This window comes from Chenopodium quinoa, unplaced genomic scaffold (genome assembly GCF_001683475.1).
Source record: "Chenopodium quinoa cultivar QQ74 unplaced genomic scaffold, ASM168347v1, whole genome shotgun sequence".
NCBI classification, from domain to species: Eukaryota; Viridiplantae; Streptophyta; class Magnoliopsida; order Caryophyllales; family Amaranthaceae; genus Chenopodium; species Chenopodium quinoa.
Window position 1 is genome coordinate 171,964 of NW_018743906.1, and position 12,934 is coordinate 184,897.

Below are 12,934 nucleotides of genomic sequence, written 5' to 3' on the forward strand. Positions count from 1 at the left end.
GTGTATGCCAACGGGCGGCTCCGCGAGTTCGTGATGAAATCGAACTCGACTCCATGGTTTTGGTGGATTTAATGACTCGGATGAACCCTTATTGCCATGAGCGTTTTTAGGTTGATAGAGCTTAAATCCCTCGGGGCTAAGACGCATGTAGAACACATACGTTTTTTTCAGAAAAATCGAAGGAAGTCGACTGTGAGAAAAGAAAATAGGCCACCAGACAGATTTTAGGATTGCCGTGACACAGCAGAAATTCCTGTGTCACGGTACAGTGTGCCGTCAGACGGTACACTGTACCGTGACACGGCAGACTCTACCGTGACACGACAGTCCGAAAATCTGACTGGTGCCCTATTTACTTTTGCGCGCAACCAAGTTATCCAATTTTTCCTACGGGACAGACTTGAATGCGACGTTAAAACGTCTATGCATATGCAAAAATGCCAAATTAATCACAGGAATATTTTTTCAAGAATCTTTCAAGTCTCATCCACTCATCTTAATTAAATACCGATCACTCAAATCGATAAATAATTAAGAATCCTCCCCAGTGGAGTCGCCAAATTGTAGGCATCGCTCGAAGTGCGCCTACGTTAAAAAGCATGTTGTGAATATGCTTGGCACTCATAGGAAGTGGGAATTGACATATACGATTAGGGACAAATAAAGTAGGGAGCCGCCAACAAGTTTTTTTAGGAACTTGTAAATCGTTCACGGATCATAAGAAGGCAACCACGATAAGGGACAACGATAGGCAACAACGATTGACCCGTGAAGGTTACACCCCATTCATAATCCATGAGATTATTAACTCCATATGGTTCGGAACCACGAAAGGAGGATCGGGGATGATGGTACGAAGTGAGTCATGGAGTCACATTCGCCCGTATTGTCCTCTACTCGATTCTTATATTATAAGGCATTCCTGTGATCTCAAAGGCATACAAACAATAATTCAATTTGCTCCAAACTATTATTTAACTAAATTGGTTTAAAATTATGCACACATAATTCTAAAAATTGGTGATCACTTCAATTAATAATAAGATTAAAAAGGATCCTAAACCGGTCGTCCAAATTATCTTATTAGTCGTGATTTTCAATTACATATTCCCTTTAAACATGCAATATGGTGATCATAATAAAAACAATAAGAGAATCAACATTAATACCAATTTAATCACAATCCCAACAACATAAAATTGTTAGAAAAATAATAATAACAATAAAAGAGCATGATCCTTACTTTGAATCTGTTTTCTTGCAACTACAAAATAATAAACGAGTTAGTAACTTCAAAGAAATAATAAAACAATAATTAAATTAAATTAAATAAAACTAAAGTTGATTTTGGGGCCAAACCCTCAAACGATTCTACCTTTCACGCCTTGGCTTAAGGACAGAACCTCGAGTAAAATATGGACTCCTTTGAGTGCTTGAAGAAGGAATTTTGAAGTGAAAAGGGTAGACTAGTGTTTAGGTTAATAGCATAGAGGAGAGAAAATAAGAATAATAAAATTCTGGTTGCCCCGTACATCAGAAATGAGGGGGTATTTATAGGGAAATGTGCTGAGGGAGCACACGGAACCCTAAAATGATAAAAACCCTAAAAAAGTATCCCGTGACACGGTCAGACTGTACCGTGACACGGTTAGACAGTACCGTCAGACGGTACACATTCCCATGACACGGTACAGTTTTGGAGTGACACGGGAAATTTTCAGAAAACGGAACGAAAAACGCGTTAAGGGTTTACGCGGAAAGGACACGGAACTTCCCGTGTCACGGCAGACCTCCCGAGTCACGGAAAGTCCTACCGTCAGACGGGAACAGTTCCCGTGACACGGTCAAACTGTACCGTGACATGGTCAGTTCCAGTCCATTTTTCCGTCTAAATTCATTTTTAACGCTAATTTCTTTCGGCTTTTTAAGTGCCGATTGATAATTTCGGGCTTTTTTTTTACTTTATTATTCGGGCTAAAATAAGAAAATAATAAACTAAAAATAAATAAAATATTTGGGCCAAAAATAAATAATAAAATAATAAAATAAAAAGGTTTGGGCTTAAAATTAATTAACAAGTTTGGGCTAAAATTAAAACTATGCTTTTACCAAACACCAAGACTGATCCATAGACCTTTCGAAAATATGAATTTACGATTTTTCAAGCACTCTCAGGATTAAATACTAAACCCGACCAATAGTGGCGGTGAAAGGTTATTTATCATCGGGTTTGGTTTTGGGGAGACATTTTTAGGTGTCTACACCACCGAAATCTCAGAAAGGGGCCTGAGCAAAATGAAAATAAAACAAGTCTAACTTAAATAATTTCAATTTTTAGTGCACAAAAAATTAATTCAAGAACCATTCTTTAAATAATTTTGGCTCAACTTGATGCTACAAAAATGAGGGCTATACTCACAATTAATTGAACCAAACTTAAATTAATAATGAGATTTGACAAAATAAAAGGAGTTGGAAATATGAACACAATCATCCAATGAAAATTTTTCCAACACTAACTTGTGTAAACTTGAAAAAGTACATCTTCCAATATGAAAAGTAATCAAATTTCAATCACAAGTTTCGAACTTTTAAGACTTTAATCAACTCAAAATGATTAAATCAAAATTAGTTCAATATGGAATTTAGAAAGTCAAGATCCAACCAAATAAACAATTAAAGATTAGATCTTTAGTATTTTAGAGCTTCAAAAATGCATTTTCACAACAAACATTCACACTCAAAGCAATAATTTTGCAAAAATGTGAAATTGCAAGTTTATGTGAAAAAAGAGCCACCAAATAAATTAAGCACCTATTATAACTTTATAATCATGCTTAATGAGGCTTAGATTAATGTTGTAACCACACACATAATCTAACATTAACATGCCATAACTAATCAAGGTTTAAAACTTTAAAAAAATTTCGTCAAAAACGAAAAACCCCTCGAAAAACATGTTTCTAGGTGGATTTTGGCTCCTGGAGCACCCTCGAAGTCTGATTTAAAACATCGATTCCACCCAAAATTCACTACTTTTGAGTTGAAATATGGGTTCTTTAGCCAAAATTAGGATAATAAAAACGAGATTAAAACTAATTAAAAACGAGCTTCTAATCTAATTGGAAAGCAAAGCAGAAATTTAACTCCATTTAAATCACCTTAATTAATTATTAGTTACAATAATTAAATGAGCCCGACTCCGATACCACTGTTGGGTTTCATAATGTCCAACATCACGCGAAATAAAAATCTGCCCATGATCCGCACACAAATCAATGTAACTAAACATGCATATTAATAATCACATAATTGATTAATAACCAAAGAGGGAGAAAGAGAAAAAGACAATAATACCCTTGATGTGTGCTTCACTCTTTCTTAGAGCTCGTACTTAAAAGTGCAGAGCCCTGCAATTCCCAAGCCTCCAATGACTCTCACCCTCGAGACTCGGCCCGAACGGCCCCTACCCCGAAGCTTAGTCGGGGCTAGAACAAAAAGGTACTTAGAGTATTAAACCAAAGTGTTCTCGCTTTTGGAGATCCTTTCAAGTTCACAACTCAAGTGATTTTCCCAATACCCCATGATGGGTATTTATAGGAATCCCCTCAAAAATTCCCATCTCTAATCAATGTGGGAGAATTGATAAAAGACATAATTCAATTTAATTTTAAATCTAAAATTAAATTAAAATGCAAATGAATCAACAAACAACAAGTGTCAAGTGGAGAGCAAGGGGTTAGGTGAGGACCAAAAGGGGGGGACCACCCTCCCCTTGCTCCCCAAGCAAACCCACACAAACCGGCTTCCAACACCCGCGGCCAATCACCACGCGCCAGCTGGTATGGCCAACTTTGGGCGCCAAGGATGCCTTTGCTGGCGACCTGGCCCTTTGGCTGGGCCTGTCAGCTCGTCGCGCCAACATACTCGACCCAACGCTCTGCGCGTGCTTGCAAGCCACTGGTCGAGTACTGCTAGCAGCAGCTAGAGAGGCCCAGCATGCTTTGCTAGCTACTCGCATGCTAGCTTGCTGGCGCGTTAGCTATACTGCCATGTTGCGCCAGCTGCTTCTAGCTTGCGATGCTTAGCATGCACATGCTGCTAGCACATCTCGGCATGGTGCGACTGCCCAGCTAGCATGTGAATGCTTTCGGCTGGGCTTGCGGTCATGCCTTGCATGCTAGCAGCTTTGGGTAGCAATATTACCCTTTGGCCCTCGGATTGCTCGGGGCATTCCGATCCGAGGCTAGGGGTATATTTGTAACTTGTTTGTTTGATTCTTGTCTCGACGATTTCTAAATTCGACTCGACCTCCGACGCTCGGTTCCAACACAACTCAAAATTCGACGTTTATGTTCGTAATACTCTAATGACTCATTTAATCCTTCGGATGAATTCGTCCTTTCGGTTCGGTTACTCGATTGGGTGTAGGATTGTTCAAATCCGGGTATCCGGATGTTCGGGTACCCAAATTCTCGAGTACCCGGATCTTTAGGTAGTTAATAAGTCGGCCCGTGTCCGGGTACCCGAATTATCCGGGACGGGACACGGGTACCCGGATTTTTTTAAATTATTTATTTATAAATAAGTTTGTACCTAAAATCTTTTTTATTTGGCAAGTTGTACTTTGTGTTGTTTTCATTTTAATAAGGAAAATTTGCAAATTACAGTCATTTAAAGTGCGTATTTTGCAAATTGCAGCCATTTAAAGAAAAATTGCAAATTGCAGCCCAAAAGTTTGTACAAATTGTAAATTGCAGCCCGATTCAACTTTTTCATCAGTTTACAAGTCGAAAAATCTTCGATTAAGGTATTAGGGCCATTTTAGCCCTTAAGAATCCGAATTGAGCTCGGAATTAGCAAAAAAATAACACAAGTGCCTCGTTTTGCGTAACAAAAATGCATCGATTTGTGGGAAACTGTAAAAATAAGACACTTATGTTATTTTTTTGCTAATTTCGAAATCAATTCAGGCCCCTAATGGCTAAAATGACCCCTAAAAGCTTAACCAATGATTTTTCGACATATAAACCGATAAAAAAGTTAAATCGGACTGCAAGTTACAATTTATACGAACTTTTGGGCTGCAATTTGTAAAAAAAAAAAAAATTAATGGCTGTAATTTACAAAATACGAACTTTAAATGGCTGCAATTTGCAAATTTTTCTTTTAATAAACCTGCTGTGTTTTTAAAAAAATATATATTTGTCGAATTTAAAATAAAAAAAATTATTGTATTTTTTTAAAAAAGACAACCTCTTGTTGTAGGCCTGGATATAGCCTGCAAAATACCTGTAATGTTTTTTTTTTAAATTTGATGACATACTAATTAATAACTTAAAGTTATAAACTAAGAATCAAAGTAGGACGGGAATACAAAGTTTTTAAGTCTTTAGTTACAACTTCAAAACATACAAAGCACAAATAATGGCACTAAGTCACACAACAAACAAAATGGTAGGGGATCGATTCATTCACTTGTGAGATCCGATATTTCAATTGTCTCTTCAATAACATTCGTCGGTTGTTCCAAAACCAAGCCAAATCATTCCTACAAAAACAAAAATAATGCAATAAAATAATTAAATATCACATATAACAGAACACACAAAAACTGAATAATATAAACTAAATACGTAGTAATAAAAATAGAATATAAAAAATTCAAACAGTTTAAAAAATAAATAAAAACAGAATAAAAAAACAAAAACAAAATTATAAGAAGTAAACGAAAACAGAAACTAAAAAAAAAAAGGCAATAACAGGAACTTTAAAAGAAAAAGCAAAAACAGGAACTTAAAAATAAAAGTCAAACAAAAACAAATTAGTTACAATTAGGAAAAATTGAATTTTGATACCTCAAAAATAGGGGATTTTGAATTTTGGTACCCGTTTAAAACTTTATTTTAAATTGGTACCTCCAAAGACACATAACTTTAGCTTTCAGTACCTCCGTCCAACTTTTGTTAAGTTTTCCGTTAGTGGGGCCCATTATCTAATTATTTAATAATTTAATTTATTAAAAAAAAGAAAAAACTTTTTATAAAAAAAAATAACTTAAAAAATAATAATTAAAAAAAAACACCAGTACTGCCACCCTTCCCCTGTGTCGACTTCCGGTTGTTGGTGGTCGAATTCCCCGGGTACCGGCGCCGGCCACCCCACCCCCTCCCTTTCCCTCCTCCAATCTTAACCATAAGGGCCTAGAACCCCTGTTATCCCCTTCCCTAAAACCCTAGCGCAATCACCACCTTCCCTCTCTCCCTCATGCCTGGCTGCGGCGGCAGCTGCTGTGGCTGGGCTTCGTGCCTGGCCGCGGCGGCAGCTGCTGTGGCTGGGCTTCGGCCTGTCCGCAGCTGTAAGCTGTTGTAGCTTGGTGGTTGCCGGCAGCTGGTATAAGGAGGGAGGCTGGCAGTGTAGTGGCTGATGAGGAGGAGGGGGTGGGTGGAAGGTGGCATGACCATGGCTGGGCCCCACTAACGGAAATCTTAACAGAAGTTGGATAGAGGTACTGAAAGCTACAGTTATGTGTCTTTGGAGGTACCAATTTAAAGTAAAGTTTTAAACGGGACCAAAATTCAAGACCCACTATTTTCGAGGTACCAAAATTCAATTTTTCCTTACAATTACAGGAAGTAAAAAAAATCAACAACCCATGCAAATTTCTCATTAGGACGAAAAATAGGAAGTTTTAAAAAAATCAAACAAACACAAAATCGACCCAAATTAGTTTCATACTATAATCAACAACTCATTCACAATCAATATTCAATTACCCATGAAAAATTGCAAATACCCATCCATAATCAGCAACATAACAAATTATAATGAACAAAAATTACAACAAACTAACCTGAGGTGGTAAGAAGATAGAGTGAACTGAAGAAAATGAGGACCACGAAATGATTTGGATCTACCAATTGATATTAAAGAAAATAATTAGATTCATAGATACTAAAATAAATACCATGAAAAATACTACAAAAATACCACGAAAATACTACAAATTAAACTAACCTGAGATGAGTGAACTGTGAGGATGAATCGACTGAATGAAAGCTTGAGGAATTGAGTGAGGTGGTTTTTTGAGATAGGAGATGCGGCGCAAGAGAGAGTTCCGACAGAAGACGGTGTTCTATTTTATTGGGAGTGAGAAAAATAAAACCCTAGGTCTAAGTGGGCTGGGCTAGGTAAGAGAGTAACGATTTTTTTTATTTATTTTTTACCGGGTATTTGGGTACCCGAGATAAGCACAGTGTGGCCCATGTCCCGTCCCACGAAATTGCTATTTTAGCGGGACGGGTATGACATTTTAGGTGTCTACAATAAGTCATGCATGTGTTTTGGTAACATAATTAAGCTTTTCCTTAAATATCTCATATGCTAACTAGTGTATTGTTTTATAGATCTATCTTTTTTTTGGTAAATAGAGATTGTATTACCAAAGAATAAGGAGTTACAACTTACAAAAGAAGCAGCAACAAACAAACACCAAAACACCACAAGACCAATCAAGTTCACCACCTTCTAGAAAGGTTTCTAAACTAAACCATGAATAGCTACTTGACTCAAGCAACTAGCCACCTTTTAAGAAGCCAAGACAAGACAATAAAGCCTACAGAAAATACAGTAAGTGTCTATCACTACTATTACATCTACAAGCTACTAAGAAAATTATATCTCTGAATAGAGCAGTAATAGGCTTGCAACTTCCTGTGAACATCATAGAAATTCTCCAAAGCCAAATATTATAGAGACATTCAACAAAACACATAGCAGCAATTTTTTTTCTTATAGTAGAATTTTTGCAGCATTTGGAAATCCATTGTTGTTCTTCAGAGAAGCCAAAGATATGTCTAGAGAAACCAAGAGTCTGCAGCACAACTGACTAGACCTCTTTAGAATACTTACAGTAAAAAAATAGGTGGTCAACAGTTTCATCATTATCAGAGTAAAGAAAGCACCCAGGATCACAAGAGATTTGTTTGGATAGAAGCCTATCCTTAGTAACCAACATGTTTAACAATGCTAACCAGGTAATAAAGACACTATTTGGGGAAGCCTGGTTATTGCAAATAATTCTCTTCCAAGACATTGAGGCTAAATAATAATGTAGAGCTTCCTGATCTTCATTTTGCCATTTACACTAATACTAGCCCAACCACCAATATCATTCACCATGTCTCTGCAAGAAAGGATCTTCTTTAGGATCCATGAATATTTCTGTGGAATAGAAGCAGTCCACATGTCTTTGTTAGCAAAATAGTAAATATACACCCATTTCACCCATAGATTATCGAATTTGTGAGCCAAGTCCCAGAGAATCTTAACAATATTTGCCTTATTCCAGTCCTCAAGAGAGGTGACATTCCATCCTCCACAAGACTTAGGCAAACACAAGAACTTCCAGGCAATAAAAGTCTTTTTTAGGAAATATCCAAAATATTACCGCCACCGTGATAACGTCTAAGGATATTTTTCAAAGACACATAGCGGAAGACTCAAATAAAAACCAACTTTTAAAATAAAACTTGAGTTCAAAACCTCACAACAAAGTAGTATTAAATAGTTCACAAGTTGGAACCAATTCAAAAGATGGCCCTTTTAAAATCCAACTTAAAAATAAACACGTCAATGTTAGTCCATAATCAATCCAATAAATCTAAACATAAACTAGGAAAGCATAACAAGTAACTTTCCGCACTAATTCCCATCATGCTCTTCATGCTTCAAGTACCTGTCACTTCCCCTTTATTTCAACCCTCTACTCACCATATAAATAAGTCATAGTAGGACCAACCAAAGATAAGCCAAAAACAAACACAAGAGTACGAATCAACAAAAGTTGAGTACATATGCACCACAATAACATGAACATCCTAACATCAATAGAAATAATTAAAACATGCTTGCCATTCAATCACACGTCAACTTACCTTTGACTCATAACTAATAATATTAATTATTATTAATAGCTTTGAATTACGCATCGAACGAGTTTCCTTGTCTTAACTATCCCTTAAAATAATAAGGGACCCCTCACTTAGGAGCTAACCAAGCGAGTACCAACTAGTGTGACCTTGTGACAGAATTCCAGCGCATACTAATGAACAAAGAAAGTACAGCGTCCCCATAACTCCCCCCATATGTTCATACTCAAGGTATATACATTCCAAGAGTTTTAGTGCGAATCCTCTTACACTTTACGTGATTTACCAATTTAACATGTGAAGACTCCAGCCAATCAATCAAGAATAATCATAACAACATTCACACACACACACTTCCAATTCATTCTTGAATTAATTAGTGAGCACATACTATTTATTTTAATTAAGGTTTCTTGTCTAGTTTTGTGCACAAAATTGCATGATTACTACCTTGGTGCATAGAATGCGCTAATTAACTTCCTTGACTCAATCTCAACTTACTTGAGCGAGTAAATATATAAACTAATTTCTTGACTCAATACCAATAATAAATGGGTGAGAATTAAATTCATGAATCATGCTCAATAATTCTAATCATAGCTCTTTAAAACATACATAAGCCTTGCTTATTAATTTCATGCTTTCTTGATACTTGAAAATAAAACATACTTTCATGATTCGTACATATTCAACTTGTATCATGCTTCAAATAACATATTCACATACTTGCATAATAAATCATGTTCATTCAACATCGATTCCAAGCATATAATCAACCAAACATGCTACTAAACCATCACTTTAACCAAACATGATACTACGCATATACAAATATTTTTGCGCACATATATATGTATCTTGAATATTGCCTAAAATCGGCACACTCACTAGAAATCACCTAGTGTAGACACCCAAATGTGTCTCCCCAAAACCAAACCCAGTGATGAGTATTTTTCACGTCATTTGATTATCGAACGAAGTGAAAGTGTGAAAAGTCTAGTGACGCGGTTGTTTTTATTTAAAACCTTCTTTCTGTTTTTGAAAATGTACTCTATTTATGAAAATAGCCAGTCCAATTTAGTTTGGTCCATGATAAAGGTCCAATAATAGTGTAGTTGGATTGGGCTCGAAAAGAGCTTTCCAACTATATATTATAAGCCCAATTCCGATGAATAATGAGGAAGTTATGGCCAAAATACTAAGTTGGGGCCGAAATGATTTCTATATGCGGCCCAATGATCTAGAGGAGGGCCTATTATTAATTATTATTCCTAAAGTTATTAAGATTGAATTTAGTCTTCTAGAATAATCTAGAAGGTCCTTTTAAATTCTAATGGAATTAGGATTGATAATTATATTTTAAAGAGTTTTATTTGGGATAAAGTAAGTGTTTTTTGGTAATCTGATCTTAAAACTGTTTTACGCGGATTCCAATTACTTAATTATATTAGGAAAAGGATTCCGCACAAAGTGCGTCTTATCTTTTTATTAGTGCCAAACGACAAAGTTTGTCGCCAGACGACAGAGTTGTCGCATGGCGCTAATGTCTGTCGCATGGCGCTAATCCTGTCGCCTAGCGCTGATGTCTGTCGCCTGGCGATAGATGCCAGTTTTATTCCGTATAGAATTTGGAGTATTTTTTATCGTTTCCGGACTATTTTTCTATAAATAGGGTCCTTGACCCCCGTTTTCAAATCACCAACAATTCACAATCAACAATCATCATCTAATTCTATTCTTCTCTCTCTTAAACTAAGATATTTTCTTTCTCTCTATTTCTAAGCCTACCTTTTTTACAAAATTCCGCATTCACAAGTTCTTGACACACCTAGCCAAGTTCGAAGTTGCTTTCGCCCTAGACGTGAAAGGTTGATAATTTCTGAGGGTTTGGTCCCAAATCCCTATTTCAATTATTTTATTTAATTATTCGATTTAATATTTTCTTTGAAGTTACTAACGCGTGTATTTTGTTATTAAAAAGAGATACGAGGCAACAAAGTATGTAATCTAATCATTTATTTATTGTTCTTTTGATATAAAAAGCATGTTTATATTATTTTAATTTCTAATATCATGTTAGGAATCTTAGGATGCTTTATTTGCTTTCTAGTATCATGTTTAGGGTGCTTCCTAATCTTTCTAATATCATGTTAATATCATGTTAGGGATAAAGTTTTGATCTTTATGTTCAGTGACATGCTAGGATTTGGTATTAATCATGTTAGTATCATGCCTAGGATCTTGCTATTATTATAAAGCTTTATAATTATTATGATGATGATTGTTTTATCATGTTGCTTAATATATATTGTTGTTATTGCTTGATCACGCTTTTTATGCATGTTTAAAGGGAATTTGTACTTGTAATCATGCTTAATAAGATAATTAATAATCTTGTTTAGGCTAATATGATTTTAATTCAAGTGATCGCCAGTAATAGTTTTGTTTGTGCATTAATATTAAACCAACATAGATAGATTAAACAGGTTTAGGGTTAACTTATTGATTGCATGTTAGTCAGAAAGCGCACATGAATATGAGAAGAATAAAGTAGAGGCCTATTTTAGGGCGAGTTCTTTCTCTTTTAGATTGAATTCGTACCTTCATCTATCCCCAAATATCCAGTCATGGTTCCAGACCACTATGGAGTTAGCGATCTCATGGATCGTGAAGGGGTGTAACCTTCACCCTGTGAACGGTTTACAAGTTTCTAAAACTTATTGGCGACTCTTCTGCTCTAGCTTTCTTCTCTTTGGACGCCACCATACTTAAGTGTATGATCACGGTGGGGTTCAAGTTTTGGGATGGCTTGAAATATTCCCTACACTTAGCTCGAAGCTTTCTACAAATAAAATACATAACTATATTTAATCCACTATTCTCACAAATTTCCAGCAACTATAATACTCTTTAAACCTTACTAATATTCAACCCAATGTAATGACATAAAAGCCCTAAAACATTTTCTTTAAGTGGGTACCTTAAATCCTTTCAAATAAAAAGACTTAGTTTTTATGACTTAAATAAAATTCTAGCATACTTATTTAATATAAAACACCACTTTTAGACTAGGAAATAATATTTATATCATTAAAACCTATTTCCCTTTTATGGGTAATCAAACCCTAACTCAATAATTAAAAAGTAGTGTGTATAATTAAATTACATTTGTACATTGAGGGCTTTAAACTCATTAAAACATGTTTAAATCATGAATTAATCAATAACAACAACCTAACATCAAACCCTAACCAATTACATAAAATCCCCAATTTCTAGGATTCATAATTTAGGATTTTTTTATTAAATAAAAATCTGAAATTTATGAGAATAATTTAACATTTTAATCCCAAATCAATACCAAAACATAATTAAAATCATGCTTTGAAAACAATAAATCAATACAATTAATTTAAATGAGGAAGAGAAAGAGTTTTTTTTATAACTACCAAAATCGAAAAGAAGAAGGGGAGAGAAGGGAGCACGGTGGCCAGCAGTTGTCGCCGGTGCTTCTGCTGATCGCCGGAAGTAGGTGGTGGCGCTGGTGGTCACCAGTTAGAGAGAAAAGAGGAGAGAGAGATGCGTGGGAAAGAGAGAGAAAAAGGAGAGGAAAAATAAAGAGAGAACTTTTGAAGTTTTTGTGAAATCTGACAATAATGATTCTTGAGTGGAAAAATTTTGAGGTTTTAAAGTATTTATACTCCTCTTTTAAAACAAAAACTAATAATTACAAAACTGCCATTATTAATCGGGATTTTCACCATATGCCCCTAATTTTTTTGTTTATTCACCATATACCCCTGAACTTTTTTAAATTCATCATATACCCCCGAGTTTTTATTAAAATACATCATATACCCTTGATGACTAATGATTGTTAATATTGTTAATCATTAGAGTTAATTATTAAAGGAAACCACTCTAAATACATTCCCCTACCCCTTGAAACCACCCACATTCTTTTTTCCCACCCCCAAAACCATCTTAAATTTCCTTTTCTCATC